The sequence below is a fragment of the Lampris incognitus genome, chromosome 15, assembly GCF_029633865.1.
Source record: "Lampris incognitus isolate fLamInc1 chromosome 15, fLamInc1.hap2, whole genome shotgun sequence".
NCBI lineage: Eukaryota > Metazoa > Chordata > Actinopteri > Lampriformes > Lampridae > Lampris > Lampris incognitus.
The window spans coordinates 22,393,559-22,410,924 of NC_079225.1; positions in this window are offsets into that span (position 1 = coordinate 22,393,559).

Here is a 17,366-nt window from a genome sequence, read left to right on the forward strand (position 1 = left end):
GAGGTAACGCAGGGATTCGAACCGACAATCTCTGTGTTGGTCGGCAATGGAATTGACCGCTACGCCACCCGGACGCCTATATCATGATATTTTTGACTAATATTTGAATATTTTGTAGAGATGACTATGGTGCTCTCACAAAATATTTACATAATGACACTTTTTATAAACACTCATTAGTAATGTGGATATGAAATCCAAACAGGTAGACAAATAATGTAACAGCTAGAATCGTCTAATAAGCTCAGAAAATTACATCTCTTTACTGTAATGTAGCCTTTAAAGCTATCATACTGACTGTTTCTTGATTTTTTATTTATTTTTTGGTACCGGCCTCACTATCATCTGACCAACTTCTTGCTCCTTCTTTCAAAGCCCTTTTCTGCCTCTATACACCTAGATACCATCCAATCCATTTTAGTTGACATGATGTTACAGTCAAAGTACAGTTTACGCTAATCTGCCAGAAAAACATTCAACCCTACCATGTTTACTCATCCTTCTCCTACCAACCAACCAACTTCCGTCCTCCAATTCCCAATCGGCCTGCCCGGCCGCCACCTTTCCTGCCTTAACCCTAACCACAAGTCCTGCCACCGCTGGTTTGATAGACAGCCGTGCTGCCAAGTAAACCAAATCAAAAACCTGCTCCTAATTTGTAAAAAGGAGCCTTAACAGACAGTGATAGTCAAGAGTAACTGACTTCAGTTCTGTTAAACCAAGAAAGTCAAACTAAAACCTATTAAGGTAGCAGCACACATCCTTACATTAACATTAAATATATGCACTTTCACTAACACTTTCATACATGCCAGTGAACATGCACACACGCACACGCACACGCACACACACACACACACACGCACGTCTAATTTAGAATGCAAGAGACATGTGCCCATACATCTCAATATCACAGAGGCCCTGAAATCTGCATCAGATAAAGAGGTTTTTCTCTGATAAAACACTGTATCATCAGCAATGAAGGATTCGTACCCTAAAAGACAGACGTTCTATACCGTTGCATACATATTTTAAAGGAATGTGTCTTTGTCTTGGTTTTCACCTCCTAGAGTAAGAATCACTATTTTCTCATGCCTTGCATTTGCAGATCAAGCTGCCCTCACAAAGATGATGAATGTTCAGATGCGTGTTCCCTCATGAAGGACATTCAGCTTCTTACCTAAGAAATAATCCACTTGTGCCTTATTAAAAAGAAAAAAAAAACAACACATTGAACATGACAATGCATGTTACACAGTCTATTTTAGGGGTGCACGATCTATCAGTCGGCTAATCTGTATCGGTCTGTAATTGTTTAAAATGTGTTATCAGTATTGGGACAGAAATCAAAATAATGCCCAATATATTGCACCGATAAGATGACGCATTAATTATATCCTGAAGGTGTGATAGTGAGCGTTTTACAAGGAAGCTTTCAAGGATCAACCTGTCGTACAGCAAATGCAAGAGCAAAGATGTTTGAACATGTTATGCCAAAATAAATGTTATATGTCTTCTCCATTTAAGTTGAAGTAATTTGTGCTCATCTCCTCTTAATGAACGCAGACGCTTGGGAACAGTGTAGGGTTTAGTAATGAATAAGGACAGGTAATAATAAAGCAGTGCCTGCATCTGCACTGAGCATCACATTTACAGTATAATAACAGGTAAACGCCACCAGTGGAAAATAAGACGTGGTGGAATTGCAATGGTGAAAAGAAAATTATCAGTCAGCAAAAATGACCATGGAAATTAATCTGTTATTGGATATTGGCAAAAGTTTCAATATCGTGCATCCTTACTTGTTTTGATTCATAAACACAGTGGAGAAATCCATATGAGTATTTAGGAGACATCTCGGACAACAAAACTATCAGGGAGTGAAAATGAGATGGATGGATGGTCGCTGGACGCAGACACATTTTCGTTCAACCTGGATGATTTTTCATTTTCTCCAAAGAACGAACAGTGTACACTGTAGGACAACAGAATGGTACATGTGTTTTTTAGACGTATCCGTTTGTGTGGTATTTAGAAAAGGGAATATCTCAGCCTTTTGTCTAGCTATCACTTTGTGTTAAGCATTTTGTTTCAGTAATTCTTTGTGCTGAAATAGCTTCTATAACATCCACCATACGGGCCAAACTCCAGTGTCCCACATGCCAAAGTAATCGTTCTATTTTTCAGACAACTTTGGGGGAGAAGTACCAGATGCATCTGCAAGGCCATAAGCAATGTCACATGTTGAAAGCGACACTATTCAAGGGATTGTAAGTGCTGTTATTCAGCAACAAAAACACAGTTTTTGGAGAACCAATACTATATTCTCCCTCTGTCATTAGAACTATATAGAGGTTATGAAAGCGCTGGGGCTTTAATTGTGAGAACCATGTGCAACTTATTGGTTATTCGTCGAGTTTGGCCTCTGTGTATATTGGGAAATGGAACTGAGGTATCTCCTCTGCTGAGATGTGATCCTTGACATTATCTTAGCCGTCATTGAATGTATGCCACCATTAACCTCTATTCACATGGTTGCTGTGACTACATTATCGAGGTCGGCGCTGCTCATAAGCCGGCATCACATAAAGTAGAGGAGCTCAGAACAATTGGTTTTAATTGATGTCTCTAGGTATGTGAAATACAAGGGGATTAGCAGGAGTGCTGTTCTGCCACAAATTCTCTAATACCTTTCATCAATATAAATGTCAGGTAAACATTTTAGCTAATTTATTCTTATTACAGAGAGACCCAGTGTTTTCAGGCCACCTTTAAATCTATTTGGACATCTCTGAAAAGATGAATTGCTGGAATGCAGTAATGCCACAGAATATTTTGGAGGTTTTGGTGCATACAGCATGTCTTGTGTTAGACTCAAATTACTTTTCACACAGTCGTCTGTCATAACGAATGTCTGTAATCGATGAATCAATCAATCAATCAGTCAAGTTGCATTTTATATTGTGCTTTTCTAGCTGCAACAGCCATTCAAAGCACTGGACAGTGTTAACATGTATGGACAGAAAATAACTGTGCAGTTTAGTTTGAAACACATTTTAGACTCTCTCACTATTCTTTCTTAATTGCGAGGATTTGCTTTTATATCTTTTCCAAGTAGGATCTGTTGCCAAGGAGGAATTATAATAGTCTCTACTTTATTATAATTGGGTATGTTATAATAAATCACCGTAGGCTATGGCTTAGCCCTCTTTCTTTGCTTTGAGTGCCCTGATGTTGAATGAAAACCGGTCCTTGTTTGTTACTCAAAGCATGCTCCATTGATCTGGCCATGCTCCAAGTAGCCAATAATGATTTGGTACATGTCCTTCACTTGCCATGTCTAATTAATTCAGAAAAAAAAATCCTGGAGAGAGAGAGACAGAGAGATGTGGAGATTTGCTGACAATCAATCCCAGAAAGCATCCCTTTGGTACTGACTTGCAGTACCTTGACAAGTACATTGCTGTAATTTTAAACTGTCCCCGAAAAAACCACCAAGAGGGCATGATGCCTTTCTTTTTCTCCTCTTCATCGTTCCTTTGTGACTGACAGCAGCTGAGAGGCATACTGACAGCAGCTGAGAGGCATACTGTCAGCACTGCAGAAAGTCAAAGAGTGCTGCTGTTTAAAATATGGTATGACAAATTGTGTAAAGCACGCCTACAGTCCACAAGGTGTTTGCATATGCGTGTGTGTGCGTGCATGCATGCATCTGCGTTAATGTCAAATCCACCCAGAGATCCTCATACTACATGATTTGTTTTCAAGGTGTGCTCCTTAACTCCCTGGTTTACAGCAAAGTCCAGGCTCCAGCGTCTTGAATGTATCTCACAGATTCTAATGTCAGAGTACGGATGAGGCTTATTACGAATGTACTGTGAGCATGTTCATGATTTACCATTGTAATTAATGTATACAAAGGCATTTTAAATGATGTCATGTAGTAAAAAGAAAAAAAGAACTAAATTTTTTAACTCTTGACCATCATTTATAAAACTGTTCTTTGACTTTATTCTAGAGGTTTCATTGTATGAAGAAAATATGAAAAACAAAACCAATTTTTTTTTGTTTTTTAAAATATAGCATGCGTACCTCAAAAATTGATATGAATTACTTTAAGCTTATATATTACATTAAATTGGAGAAAATCAATGTGAACCATGAATGTTGTCACCATGATTAAGTTTGATTTGGTCATCAGCACAAATTTAGCTATGAGAATCTGTTATAACAAGGTCCCTTATATCCAGGCAAGTTGAGAGAAATTATGTTGCCGTGTTGGTGATTTTTCAAAATTCGAACAACCCAAAGGTAAGAGGAGTAAGAACCCAGATGTGTGTAACACCACCGGCAGCAAGAAAGCTATGTACACACAGTAGATTAAAACGACATGATCTTCACTTAAAGCGGCCATCTCAAAGATTCTCACTTAGATAAATGTCCTTTAAGGCAGTGGTTCTCAACCTTTTTGGGGTCCTGGACCCCCTGCGTATTTTGATCTACCCTGAGGACCCCTCCACCTGATCTTGGGGGAGGGGGGTTGCAATTTGATAGAAACAGTAGAAACTGCATTTTAAATTGCATTATAGCATTTATTCCCTCTTTGGGGCAAAAATATGAGCTTTCAGTTGTAACTTAGATGTAGTTAACAAAACAGAATTCTTATGCAGTAACTTTCAGATATATGTAACAAAACAGAATATGTATTCAGTAACTTTCAGATATATGTAACAACAGTATTTTTATGCAGTAACTTTTAACAATGCAAACGGGAGCGAGATCTCTTACTAAAATACAATAAATTACACTTGTGAAACAGACGTAATTAGAGAAAAAAGTCCTGTTACCCTTTATAGTTTAGGTAGATAAAGATCTCAGTCACATTTGAGTAAAATAATCCTATTTCTATAAATGTCATAGGATCTTTTTTTTAAAGATATTTTATTTTCACGGACCCCTTGCAATTACACCTCGGACCACTAGGGGTCCGCGGACCCCCGGTTGAGAAACACTGCTTTAAGTTACTATCCTTCACCGACACAATGACGATTCCCCTGACCTGGGCCCTTGACTGAGGCATCATGGCAAGACGAACTGGCGTTGGTTGGTCTGCAAGGCGGCTGCCCGCTGCTGCTAGCTACACAGATAGGATGGGTTAAATCTCGTCTCATCCCTCCGGGGGCACGACCTGCCCTATCCGCAGTTTATAATAGTGTAACCTACTAAAAAGACTCACCGGCCGATCGCCAGGGGGTCGGCCCCCTTTAGTCGAGCAGTTGGCGATGTCGGGTGAGGGTTTTTTTTTAGTATGTTGTGTTCACACCAAACGCGAATCAATTTTTCTTTCGCGCGATGAATTTACATATGAAGTCAATGCAAAGATGCGAATAGACGCGAAATTCGCGTATTCGCGCAAGTATCAGCGTTGAGATGCTGGCGTCCCGTTGAGTCAGAAAATGGAGGACAAGCTGATTTCGCGGGTTCGCGTACTCGATCCTGCGGCCAAACTCGCGCGAGTGACGCGGATAAAAACAAATGATCCGGCAATCAAACTCGCGCAAGTAAAGCGACGCGAAAATTCACTTCGCGTTTGGTGGGAACACAACATAGTCACCCTCCTTTGTCATTCCCGCGCTCCGAAGAGACTTCTGAGGACCTGCACGCTTCCGGGTCCCACCGCTGCCACCAGTGCAACCCATGGATGTATTATAGTAGAACTGGATACCGGATCTAAAAATGGTGCCCGTTCATTCCTATGAGAATTGCTCACCTGGCGCATACTCCGAGAAAGTTTCTGGCTTCCGGTTTACTTACGGTACATGGGTCCCACTGAATATGCGCAGTAGTGATACTCCCATCGTGCCTCTAGGCTATGAGAATGGCTCGTATACAGCCGTGCCGTCATGCAGAAAAAAAAAAAAAGATTTTTCTGGGCTTTTGATTTTTTTTTTTAAAAAAGATTAAAACCCCATGGCTTAAAATATACAATACAAAGAATAATAACTGACCATGATTCTGATTATAGCTGCAGGTGTCCTGTCAACAGTTTTACAGGCGTCTCTTTTACAATGGTGGTCTATGGGGGAAATGCTTTTTGGGCCACTGGGGATTTTTCGCTGCAATACCGCGAGTGACCACTGGAAAAAAATTGGCTGCAAGGCGACGTCGTATCCGGTTCTACTATAATACATCCATGGTGCAACCGAACATATTTCCGCCCGCTGCAGGATTCGCTCTGGGTTGTACTGCACCACAAGGCGACATCGCTAACCACTCGGCAGGGAGTCTTTTTGTAGGTTACAATAATATAGCTCTGGCTAAATGCAGAGCATAATTTCCCGACGGGATTAATATAGTAGCATATCAAAATCAAAAAAATATTCAGCCCGTCGCCCACGGATGAGAGCCCACGCATTTCCAGTAACAAGGGGGAATACTATTAACGTGTCTGTTTAGTGACATTCCCGCCAAAAATCACAATCGCCAAAAAGGAAGTGACGTGTTTTACAACCGCCAGAGAGGATAAGAGGAACGCAAAGTGGCACCCGGGTAGCGTAGCGGTCTATTCCGTTGGCTACCAACACGGGGGTCGACGGTTCGAATCCCCGTGTTACCTCCGGGCCTGGTCGGGCGTCACTACAGACACAACTGTCCGTGTCTGCGGGCGAGAAGCCGGATGTGAAGAGTAGGGTAATTGTCCAAGTGCAATTGGGGAGAAAAAGGTGGGAAAAAAACGTGAAAAAGAAGAACACAAACTAGTTAGCGGTTTCCAAAATGACCCCTGGGAATCTTTGAGATTGTCACTGCAAGTGTTGCATGTTACCCTGTGTTTTACTTCCAGTGTCTGCAAGTCAGATGCATCGTTCCTTTGCTTCCATTTATAGGGCATCACAGCCGGTGATTTTCCATTCTGTGTGCAATGTGTTCATATGTTGATTCAAACCGTGAGAAACTTTTCAGAATGTTTAGAATAAAATATTTTATATGGAAAAGAAAATCAAGTTTAAGATCCTTATTTCTGCTCATCTAAAACGGGAGTTGTGGGTTTTATCATCTAAAAATTACAATGAGATTGTAATACATTACATATTAACTCATCACCGCTAAGCAATGCGTTAATATTCCTATATTACTTTCGATAATGGTAAAGGGTTATATTATGCATTATAACACATAATACAACACAACACAAAGCAATATAAATATTGCACACTGAGACGCACTCCCGAATACATCAGATTAGAATGAGATTATTCCACTTTCAGGAACTTGTTTTATCTTACCTATTTGTTAAAAATCTGTTCAAGTATGTTATAGATTGTTCTTCCAGAGCCATTTAGAAACATTAACTTTGTAGCAACCAACATATAGACTGTTCACTATAATCAAGTGGCCATTTTGCCGGTGAAACCAACAAATCCTGAAGAGGCCACATCACACCAACATTAACAGGCAGGACAGACGGAAAAACAGACAGCTGGAAACTGTCAGACACATCTGTCTGTCATCAGGGCCGAGCAGCTCGTCCATACAGACCAACGAGGCAGTAGTCTGGAGTCTGGCGGCCGAATGAATGAATGAAATTAAGCTGCACAGATCCACATTCACTCATATCAGCCATGACAACTCTACACCATGTGCGTGTGGCATTACATTGTGCTGACTCCAGTGTGGATGTGAATGGTGCTGATGGGTGAAACGAGAGATTTTTCCGAGAGCAAAGTGGTCAATCAGCCAAGTTCATGTGCAGAATTAAGGCTACAAATTCTTTATCAGGTCGAAAAGACTGACACAGTCCAGTTGTTAGTGCAAAATGATGAGCATTTTATAAGAGCAAGCACTAGAAATACAGAAAGGCTTGCTCTTAAAATTCATTGCCTCAGACCACTAAGTATACCCAGGACCACTATGTATAAACAGGAGGCGGAGCTGGAGGTGGCAGAGTTGAAGATACTAAGATTTTCATTGTTGGTGATGAAGAAGGACAGGACTAGGAACTAGTATATTAAGAGGGACAGCTGAGGTTAGACGGTTTGGGGACAAAGCAAGAGAGGTAAGATTGAGATGGTTTGGACATGTGTGGAGGAGAGATGCTGGGTATATTGGGAGAAGGATGCTGAATATGGAGCTGCCAGGGAAGAGGAAAACAGGAGGGCCAAAGAGAAGGTTGTGGTGAGGGAGGACATGCAGGTGGTTGATGTGACAGAGTAAAATGCAGAGGACAGGAAGAGATAGAAACAGATGATCCACTGTGGCGACCCCTAACAGGAGCAGCCAAAAGAAAGAGAAGACCACTATGTATACACAAGATTTCCTGTGCATTGAAAATCTTAACTGCATGATCCAGTTGATTGCGTGAGTTAGTTCAGATCCATGAAGGCTGAATAACGCATTATTGAATTTAAAAATGCAATGTGACATTTCCTACACACATTTGAAAAGCAGCTTGTTATATTACCACGTTACCAGAGAAAGTAACTGTATTACAGTAACGCCTTACTTTACTAACACGTCACCCCTGACTCTGCCTGAGGCCTCCTTCGTTTGATTCACGGTAAGAAAAGTTTCCTAGTTTTACTCTTCATGTATGGCAAACTCCTTTGAATTAACCACTAGCCTTGGAGGGTACATCTGCATATATAGGCTAGCGCAGTGCTTTGAATGAATGTAACCATGATTGTCTCCATAAGATGCCTCTAATAAGCAGGTTTCGAACAGGCAACTCCAACAACAAGGGACACAACGGTGGTGTAATCAGGGGAGCAATGACAGCCTGCTTAATAGTGGGTCTGGGCCAGTGCACAGCTCTGAGTCACAGGTTACAAAATGTTCCCCACGGCTGCACAGCATGGACCGAGACGGCCGCCACTCATGAGTCCTTCCGTTTAACAAGTTTCAGCCAAAACAGTTTCTACCTGTTCTTTTGGAAAATCTATCTTCTTGCTCTTTGCACAATAGGTCTGCCTTTTTACACTCCCAAAGCCAACTTCTGTGTCGGCTGGGAATTGCAATCGTCCCTCAAAGGCAGGAGGCAATGCAAGGTGTGCTGATTGAATGGCCTGAAGGCACCGAAAGACAAAACCCAGGCAGTCGAATCATCTCGACGGGCTATTTAACTGGAGCTTGGAAGATGTCAGTGTTTGTATCACAGTTTAAACCTAACATGTTTTGACAGGTTATTTAATGACTCCAAAGATAGTGTGCGACTCCTGGCCTCTGGCCTGTCAGGCAGACTCTTAAACAGATTCTCAGTGACAATGAAAGAACACATATTGTTCACCCTTCCAATGAGCAATAATGGAGGCTGACATCCTATCACTTGTGTGTATAATGTGTATAATTTAGGCTGGATTTACAGACTCAAAAAAAGCTCATCTTTACATTTTGTATGACATTGCATGAGCGATAATTTGTCTTGAAGACGTTGGAGTAAATCTATGTTGACAACAGACTCGAGTTAAATGTAGCCTACATTCTCATTCTTACAACAGATGAGTAGAATAGAGAGTGTGTGTGGCACCCCCTATCCTCAGACTTTTTATAGGAAAAATAAATGGGAGAAACCTCAGAAAGAGCACCAGAGGAGGGATCCCGCCTCCAGGGCAGATAGGTGGGTAGTAGCTGCCAGGTGAATCAGATTTACAATAAGCACCAAATGAGGGACTAGCACACAGTTAATGCAAAACATGCAGAGTTTTGCAGGGCATAAGGACACATACTGATGGCATTGTCGATATGATGAACCCAGGACAGCAAAGTTTTATGTACAGCATTTGGATAAGGCTGATCGATACCAAGGTTTTGAAACAACCCCAACTCATAATGCAGGCAACTCGACACAAATGAGTTTGTCACATGTAACTGTAAAACAAAGAAAAAGATAGACATGAGCACAAAAACACATCCACATCAACAACTGCACTCACACACATAGGCACCAAAATCCTCTACATTTCCTCAGATTTCATGCTGCAGTTTGCAATGGACAGATGGAGGAGCACACAGTCGGCCTGGTTGGAGACTGAATACTTGATTAGCAGTTGGATCTGCGGTGACATCAACGCACAGAATAATTATGACTCAGCCACCGTCCAAAATTGTCTTCGGCCAGGGGAGAGGTGACATGGTTATCTCACACATTAAGAGGGAACAGGAACACACGTGTGTGTGTGTGTGTGTGTGTGTGTGTGTGTGTGTGTGTGTGTGTGTGTGTGTGTGTGTGTGTGTGTGTGTGTGTGTGTGTGTGTGTGTGTGTGTGTGTGTGTGTGTCCGAATGGGTTGTTCCGTCTAATGGGTGCTTTGTCATTCAGTCCACAGTCATACCGATCATACTGAGAAAGTCTTTCATTTTCATCTCTATTTTGGATGTAGTTTCTTAGGAAAGCTACACTCATCCACGGAGAAGAGCATTCAGCTCTGACTCCACGTTCTTATAGACATATTTAAATGCCAGGATGGCATAATGGCTCAATGGTTAGCATCGTTGCAACCAAAGGAGGCTGGTCCATAGAGGCAAAGGAGGCTGCCCCCCTCCCCCTCCCCATTTTTGAGAAACAAGGGGGAGACCAAAATATTTTTAAAAAGAGTAATTGGTTGAAATAAACCATTACCAAATCCCAATGTAATTTATGAAATATTTTTTTCTCTGTTCTTTGGGGAAAAAAATCCATTATTGAAATTCTGATTAAAATGTTTCAACAGCGACACCGGCAGGCAAGAAGGGAAAGGGCAGTCTGTGTGAAGTGGTGGGGGGGCAGAGGACGGGCTCTTATCAAGATCTCTTACACTATATGTACTAACGTATTGGGACACCTGGCCATTACACCTACAGGAGCTTTCATGACATCCCATTCTAAATCCGTAGGCATTAATATGGAGTTGGTCCCCCCTTTGGAGCTATAACTGCTTCCACTCTTCTGGGAAGGCTTTCCACAAGATTTTGGAGTGTGTCTGTGGGAATTTTTCCCATTAATCCAGAAGAGCATTTGTGAGGTCAGGCACTGATGTTGGATGAGAAGACCTCGCTCGCAATCTCCGTTCTAGTTCATCCCAAAGGTGTTCGATGGGGTTGAGGTCAGCGCTTTGTGCGGGCCAATCAACTTCTTCCACATCAAACTCACCCAACCATGTCTTAATGGACATTGCTTTGTGCACTGGGGCACAGTTATGCCGGAACAGAAAAGGGCATAGAATTGTCCAATATGTCTTGGTATGCTGAAGCATTAAGATTCCCCTTCACTGGAACCAAGGAGCCTAGCCCAACCCCTGAATAACAACCCCATACCATTATCCCTCCTCCACCAAACTTTACAGTTGGCACAATGCAGTCAGGCAGGTAACGTTCTCCTGGCATCCGCCAAACCCAGACTCGTCCATCAGACTGCCAGACAGAGAAGTGTGATTCATCACTCCACAGAACACGTTTCCACTGCTCCAGAGTCCAGTGGCAGCGTGCTTTACACCACTCCATCTCATGCTTGGCATTGTGCTTGGTGATGTAAGGCTTGCATGCGGCTGCTCGGCCATGGAAACCCATTCCATGAAGCTCCCGGCGCACAGTTTCTGTCCTGATGTTAATGCCAGAGGACGTCTGGAACTCTGCAGTTACTGAGTCAACAGAGCGTTGGAGACTTTTACGCACGATGCGCCTCAGCACTCGTTGACCCCGCTGTGTGACTTTACGTGGTCTGCCACTCCGTGGCTGAGTTGCTGTTGTTCCTAAACGCTTCCACTTTTCAATAATACCACTTACAGTTGACCATGGACTATCTAGCAGGGAAGAAATTTCATGAACTGACTTATTGCAAAGGTGGCATCCTATGACAGTACCATGCTTGAATTTACTGAGCTCTTCAGGACGACCCATTCTTTCACACATGTTTGTAAATGCAGACTGCATAGCTAGCTGCTTGATTTTATACACCTGTGGCAATGGGTCTGAATGAAACACCTGAATTCAATGATTAAGAGGTGTGTCCCAATACGTTTGTACATATGGTGTATATTAGAGCGGGCTCTCATATCAATCCAGTGTACTTTTTTTTTCATGCTAATCCATTATTAGCCAAAACATGTAAAAAGATGCTCCAACAGAGGACGTCCTTCCTAACCAATCAACAACCAGAATACAATATTGACATCGCATTGTTCCAATGATAATTTCATCTTCAATTATCCACCTCTGTATCGTACTTGAGTGTGACGAACTGGCGGTAAAGCAACAGATAGATTCATCAACTTCGAGCTCAACGCTTTAAAGACAGTTGAGATGGTTAGACTTCAAAAAGTACCCAGCAGCCCCACCCACCCACCCCCATCACCCTGTGTGGCTCCCAAATTGAAAATGTGGACTCATTCCACTCCCTGGGCACCTTCATCACACAGGACCTCAAGTGGGAGCTGAACATCAGCTGCCTTACAAAGAAAGCACAGCAGAGGATGTACTTGCTGTAGCAGCTGAAAAAGTTCAAACTGCTAAAGCCAATGATGGGGCACTTTTACACTGCCATCATTTAGTCCACCTTCACCTCCTCCATCACTATCTGGTATTCTGCTGGCCCTGCCAAGAACATGGTTAGACTGCAGCGTATCATTCGCTCTGCTGAGAGGATGACTGGTTGCAACCTGCCGTCCCTCCATGACCAGTACACCTCCAGGACACTAAGGCGAGCAGGAAAGATCATGGCTGACCCTTTCCACCCAGGCCCTGGACTCTTCAAAACACTCCCCTCTGGCAAGAGGATAAGGGCTATACAAGCCAGAACCTCATGCCACAAGAGCAGCTTCTTTGCTCCTTTCTGCGAAAACTATTCTGTAGCAATTGGATCGCATTATCATAATTGGCTTCGGTCAGGCCCTACTGTTGACTGGCAATCTGTCCATGATGTCTTCCTGTCCTGCAGCCAAATAGACTCCAGCCCCTTGTGACCCTGAAAAATAACTGCATTAATGGATGTTCAGCTCATGTTCATTTACTCTGCTGTGCCTGTTGTCTCCCCCCCCCCCTCCCCACACACACACACACACATACACACAAATCTATCAATGTCCTTAGTGGAATAGGACTTTTTACTGATTTCCCAGTACTGACATCCAAGTGCAGACATTTTCTGCTCTGAGGGGAAAAAACACACACAATGCCTCTAAGCATCCATCCTTTATACTCTATAGAGCTTCAGTTCAATTACCACGGAAGTATGCAATGAAAGTGGGTTTCATTGTACCGAAAAGCAATTTACCTCTGCTAAACCCAATCACTTACTGTAAAACAACAACAACATAAACATTATAGGGTGGTCAGACAAATCCATTGGGACTTCAGATTCCTATATGAGGCATCGGAAGAGATTGAGGTTTGAAAATGGAGCTCAGCTCTGTGGGAAACTGTGCTGCCACGTACGTCGACTCTTTTGAGAGAATTCAATAATAGCAGTAATCAACAAGACTTTTTTTGTTTGATTGTAGTCGTATGCAGTCACTTCCCACACTGTCATAATTATTCAAGATGGCCTTTTCCATTAGTCTATCATAAAGCCTGTCCTCAAAGATAAATATTACCAGCTTACAAAGGCTGCTTCTTGGCTGCAGAGGGGAGTGATTTAACTCTGACCTTTCTCTCCATCTGATAGAACTTCCCCGGTGTGTCCATAGTATGACAGGGAAGAAATCCTCTCACGCTGAGAGGATGAATGACAATTGTGACCTTTACTGCTCCCCGTTTAGTATGATTGGGTAATATTAGAACAGGGATCCTCCATGGCGAAAAAAGTTACGATGAAGAAGGACACTCACCTGAAATTTCATTTAACCTGTGTAATACTTGTACCATACTCTCACTAGCAAAACCCAACTTCAAGGAGTTCGGTCTGACTGAACCCAGCTCCACCTGGAGCCTGGGCCCTGTGGCGGCCTGTCCAGGGTGTCTCCCTGCCTGCCGCCCAGTGACTGCTGGGATAGGCTCCAGCATCCCAGCAACCCTGAGAGCAGGATAAGCGGTGTGGATAATGGATGAACGCAGGTTTTCTGGTGGATGGGACGTCAGGTGTGTGTCCTTCCAAAGTAGCGCCAAGTCGCAAATTCTTCATGATATTGTAAAGTGAGCAATGGTTCTCCCACCAAAACGTACTCAAAAAACGTCAACGTCTGTCAACATTGTGGCTTTAATTATAAATACAAGAGAAACAAGCATACTCTATTTAATGATACTGCAATACAGCAATATGCTGTACATTTAGAAGAACTGGCCGAGCCCATTAGAGCTAGCAATGCGATAGTTGCTAAGCTAACTTCCTACTGGCAAAGGTTCATAGTATCTGACAAAACAAGTGTTTACTTTGGCCATTTGGCAAACAGGCAAGGACTATGCCGTTTGAAACGCAGTGTTTAAGACATATTCTTTGCACATCTTTGATATCACAGAACGAATCTGTCAAAAATATCTTGAGAGTGAAATAATTTTCTTTGTAGTTGTAGTTATCCACATTGAACAGTTTCTAGTGTTGCTACAGGGTGGTTGAAACTGTAACACAGTGGGCTCAGGGAGGAAAGGGCGGGACATAGCGGACCAAATTTGGTCTGCACCAATTACAACACTGCACCAGTTCCCCACATTCATCAGGCCAGACTAGTACTTTGACGCCACAAGATGCCTAAAGGTCTGCATAAACAGGCCTCAATGAAACCTGAATAAAACAAAAATGAATTCTAAATCATCTTATGCATTTTATTGTGTGACGAGGATCCAGTTATTAAAATGAGATAATTGTATTTTCATGAAATTCAAAAAGAAAAAATGAATCTTCACAGAGATAAAATGAGCTTACAATTCTCATCACATACAATCCTTTTCTATTTGGAAAATAAACCCTACATGTCATTAACACAATTGTGCCATGAAACTGTGCTGAATACTTGTTCTTATTGGCAGCAGTACATGGGTAGGCCATGCTCTGTCTAAGAATAACCCTCTCATCTCTCTGTGCACCAGTCTCTGCAGACTCCAGATTTCCTACTACATGGTCATAAACTGCTTGATTCTTCGGCAGCAAGAGGAAATGGAAGAAGCAGTGGAGCAGTAAGAACTGTATTACTGCTCATGCATTAGATGTAGACTCCACTTGGCATAAATGAGAGCACTTTATGTTTGTAGTATGAATATTTACAAATACACAGAATTTCAGGGGTTTTCCAGCATAGACATTTTTTTTTGGCAGCCACCAAAATGAATTTATGGGCCACCAAAGACAAATAAGGGCAGAAGGACAATTCAAATCTTGGTTTAAGTGGGTTTAAGTTTTTTGGTCATTGCGGTATTACAGAATTATTGCTTTCACACTAGATTATTGAAATTGTTGCTTACCAGAAATGATTCACATCACGGTTTGTTTTAAAGTGGATCGTTTTTGGAGAACTTTTTGGAGTCATTTGGTGTGCACCAGAGTTCTCATGACATCCATACCTGCCAAATTCGCCCCAACTTAACAAGAAGCAAATAAAATTTGCACCGAGAGCCACCTTAGATTCCTTTTTCCAACACTACCTCTAGGGGGCGACAATTTTACATAGTGCAACATAATATTGTGTTACCAAACCTGATGGGACGCAAGCAAATTATCACAGGAAATTGGGCCCAGTGTCACTGGTGTTTAACAGCGTTTGACAACCAACGTTTTAAAACCGCAGCGGCTCGGATGTGCAGGGGAGAAGCTTGCAATGAATGAGGTCAAAACATGATGGAGAGAAACTGGACAGAAACGTCAAAGTGCACTTGTAAATTCACATGAGACCTAAAAACAGCCAACAGGAAAGAACGTGGTGTTCACTATTTTTGCAGAGAGGGAGCCTCTGCAGAGCACATCGTATCAAAATTCCACTTTCAATGTTTATGTTTTTAACCACTGAAGAAATTCATATGATTGAAACTGAACCCTCGCCATACACAATAGCGCGGTATCAGAGGTGAAAACCTGCAGATTTCTGGGTTCCACAATCTCCCAGCATAGACACAATCACCAAAAAGGCCCAGCAGAGAATCTACTTTCTCTGCCGGCTCAGGCAATTCCACCTGCCTCAGGAACTGCTGATTCAGTTCTACTCTGCAATAATCCAATCTGTCCTCTGCACATCCATCACTGTCTGGTTTGGATCGGCCACCAAACAGGACAGGGACAGACTACTACAGACAGTTAAGTCTGCAGTGAAAAACACTGGTGCCAACCTTCCCTCCATTCAGGATTTATACATCTCCAGAGTCAGGAAACGGGTAGGCAGCATCACTGCAGACCCATCACACCCTGGTCACAACCTGTTCCAACTCCTCCCCTCTGGTAGGCGCTACAGAGCAGTGTACCCCAAAACAACCAGATATAAAAAAAAATTTCTTTCCATGGGCTGTCATTCAAATGAACACTGAACGCTGTAAATAAATCCAACAATTTTGATACACTGGTATGCTCTGTCATGTCCATCTACCTCAGGCATGTATGTAAGTAACCTGCTAACATGTATTTCAGCATCTCTGATATATTCTCTGCACCATTGCACTTTGGCATTCCTTATTTCACCTGTATACAGTCAATCCTGACGATTGCTGTGTTGTAGTGTTGTTACTCCATGTTAAGTACACCAAGAGAGCCGTGAAACTGGAGTCAGATTCCATGTAGTGCAAACCTACATGGCCACTAAACATTACTCTGATGCTGAGTCTGAAAAAAAAAGAAATATATGTAAAGCATATTCATCCTCTCCTCTGCTTTTAGTACCCAGAACAGTGAATTTATCATGCAGGCTTTCATCTAATACATATACATTTCTATTATTTCTAGAGGATACCGTAGCTGCATATGGATGTTTACCTATGAGTGTGTATGTGTAAGACCTTGGTAAGTTGAGAGGCTGTATATATTTGTAAGAGGCTGTGTGTGTGTGTGTGTGTTTGTGTGCGTGTGTGTGTGTGTGTGTGTGTGTGTACCCCACATACAAGGGTATAGTAATACACATCCACTTTTAGAAGCACGCACGTGCGTGCACACACACACACACACACACACACACACACACACACACACACACACACACACACACACACACACACACACACACACACAACTGTCCAGACAACACAAACCCTATTCACCAGTATGATGTGCATCTTTTTCTTCTTCTGCAGTCCTGGTGCATGCATTATTAACTGCATGCAGTTCTGATGAATTTCTCAGATGGATTAATAAAGTATACTTTGAAGGCAAACCTTGAACACTGAATCTTGATGTGATGTGGTCAGCAGGTTGAACGATTACAACCGTGTTGCAGTACAATTTCATTTGAAACAAGGAAAAAAGTTATACTTTTAACTTATAACTAAATTT